Source organism: Engraulis encrasicolus, chromosome 13, assembly GCF_034702125.1.
Source record: "Engraulis encrasicolus isolate BLACKSEA-1 chromosome 13, IST_EnEncr_1.0, whole genome shotgun sequence".
NCBI classification, from domain to species: Eukaryota; Metazoa; Chordata; class Actinopteri; order Clupeiformes; family Engraulidae; genus Engraulis; species Engraulis encrasicolus.
In genome coordinates, this window is record NC_085869.1 from 55740170 (window position 1) to 55743170 (window position 3001).

The following is a 3001-nucleotide window of genomic DNA, read 5'->3' on the forward strand; positions in this document are numbered from 1 at the left end:
GCAATCTAGTTAATTACTGCAACTATGGTATGAAGGCATAAAAGGCAAGCCAATGCAGCAAACAGACCGGAGTTGAAGGCTCCAACTAATGATATAGACACCACCTTACAACTGATCAATCACCCAGCATAATCACTTCAACCAGAGTCAACCATCACATACTAATTTGCCATTCTGCATTTGGCCCATTAGAACACCTCTTTGAGATCATGGTTTCAGTGTCATGCTGCATTGGGATACTGTGTTGGTACTCTGCTATTGTTGGACTCGAGATTTCTGATGGGTTTGAAATGAAAGATCTGACCTTTGGCACGAGGCAGGCAGCCTAGTCTACCCTCCACTGTACACGCAAACTCGAGCGACGGGTATGGTGGCCGCGCACGAGCACGCACGGGACAGAAGAGGCCAGAGACATGATAGAAGATAGATGAAGATGTGGGATGTAAATTTCCTTTTCAGGGTGCGCGTATTCCGTAGGGGTGTTAATGAAGGCAAATTCGCACCATGGTCCAGTTCAACGACTCTGTGATTAAGAAAACGTAACCCCTACACTACCAAACTAGTTAGTTGTTTTAAACATCCTCAATGATTCACAAACCACAGTCTACATAGCACAGGCAACTGATACGTATCCTACTGCGTTTTAATGGCAGTGACAATGAATGGTTCGTAAACTATACTGTACCATTTTGTAGGGACTGCGCTTACTGTCAGCTGTGGCGCTAGTTATTCAGAAAGCAAGAAAACGCGACGCAACCCATCTGCAGAGCGCAGGACAACAATAATAATGTAAAAAAATAAACACCAATTTTACGGTAGGGTAGGGTGGGGTAAAACGCCCCCACGGGGCAATATGCCCCCTCACCTGTTTTCCCTAAAAAACCACTAGAGGGCTTAAATATACATTTTCACTGTTTCTATGCATTACGTTGACAACGGGGATATACAAATTGTCCAGAGAAAACGACTGAAACAAAGTATTTTTTGAAGGGAAACGATTTACATGGTATTGATCTAATTTTCAGATGTGAGTAAACACGTGTTTATAAAAATGTAGTTAAGCATTATATTGCAGTATTATATGATAGAAGAAGAGTGAAGTCTGTAGTTTCAGAGTATATAGGCTGTTTATAATGAATACAATTACATTTTAATAACTTGACCATTTTTTGAAAAAACAGCTTGTGGGGTAAAACGCCCCCTATGCAGAGGGGCAAAACGCCCCCAGGGGACTATCACAATATTAGGCTATAATAACATTATTATTAACATTACTTTGTCAAAAAAACAACATTTTTTATATTTCATGGTGTAAACAGATGTTAAAGTCTGAATATTTGAACAAAACCTAAAATATTTAGGCTAAGTTACCTCATCTATTTAAATATGCTAGCAGAGTTAGCACAGTTAGCTCAGGCTAATAACTAGCCTATTGTATAATAGGCCTATTATATTTATTAATGCATGTATTCATTTTCATATATACATTTATCCTAGTTATTGTGATATAGACCTATATTTATTCACAATATATGTTTATTCATGCTAAATTTAGCTTGTATTTTACATTTGACTGTTCAGATTTATGCATATTAGGCCTATATTTGTTAATTCATATCATCCTTAAATAAATATGAATACGATATACTGCACTGTTGAAAATATTACCTCTCTTTTCTTTTCAGAGGTTAAAATTCATACTCTGGTCACTTTGGTGATGATATATGAAGCAAACAGGCTAGTAACAAAGGGGGGCATTTTACCCCATCTCAGGGGGCGTTTTGCCCCACTGGTGGGGTAAAACGCCCCCTTCACACCCAGTTTTGTTTTTGTTAAAATATGAATAAACTATTAATTTGTAACAATTTCCGTGATGGATTATTAATCATGTCACTGCCACCAAATACTGTGACAAAAACTAAATCATATGGCTTACTTCTGCTTAGAGAAAAGTTACACTTTCCTTAAGGGGGGCGTTTTGCCCCACCCTACCCTAACATTATGAAGTAATGGGCAACATTTTTGCGCATCAAATGTAACAGCTGTTAGATATGTTGGTGATGGGAAATGCATACAGACCATCAGAGTAAGGATCAGCCACGTCCTCCACCACCAGTTACTCAGAAAGAGGGCAAATAAACGCATTTGGAGAAATCGCAAAGGCAGGCTAAGGCACTGGTTAGACAAGATGTTTGTTTGCACGTGACATAAAACTAGAATGTTTGGTTCAAATACAAAAGGTTGTACGCTTACCGTTTTTATTTTCACTCGTAGACGGAGCAGTTGATTCCAGCTCAAAACGTCAAATTACTGTAATCCAATGGTCTCGGTTTAATCCTTGTCTTGTGAGCAGCAACGTCACTTCCGCGTTCTCTCGTCCATACACCTGTAACGCCACTCATAGGCCGATGGGACCCTATAAATAGATGCGATCAAACTTCATGATAGGCTCAGCTCGCCAACAGAAAGGATAGCTACAGCAAAAACCCAATATATTTGTTGTTATTATTATTATTATTTTATGATTATTTGGCCCAGTGGTGTGATGCGTTATGAAGGCGTGTTTGCGCGTCTTTTTCATAACAGAAATAAAGATGCCCTGTGAAAATGCTAAACCAGGATGGAATGAGTTGTAAACACGCCACCCTTGCAGTTCTTGAAGTCAAGGCTGCGCAGTGGCGATGTAAATTTTTGGCGTAGCCTACTCGGGGAATAAGGAAGGCGGGTCGATACTGTAGATGCCGTGAGGCCACATCGTCTGAGCCAATCAAATAGCTGCCGGGCAGAGGGCACCGAAACTTTCGCTCTCAGTCCAGAATGCCTTGGGCGCTCCCTGTGGTACATTACGTTCTATGAAGAGCGCAAAGCTGCATTAGAGTATTGAATGAAGAAGCATGTGGATGGAAAATGCAGTGAGTGTAACACCCTGGAAACCCCTGAGCATGTCATAGAGGAATGTGCGAAATATCAATGGGCCAGACTGGAGCTGAGCAGAAGCCTT

The 3001-nt window shown here is 40.4% G+C and overlaps 1 protein-coding gene across 1 annotated transcript in view; it reads right to left on the reverse strand.

The window, feature by feature from the left end:
• Positions 1-2335, reverse strand: part of si:ch211-45c16.2 (mitogen-activated protein kinase kinase kinase 13-B) — an 82332-nt gene extending 79997 nt beyond the window's left edge. The window contains exon 1 of the mRNA XM_063214349.1: positions 2254-2335. The gene's annotated coding sequence lies outside the window, so the exon portion shown is untranslated. The remainder of the gene's footprint in view (positions 1-2253) is intronic.
• Positions 2336-3001: the final 666 nt, after the last annotated feature.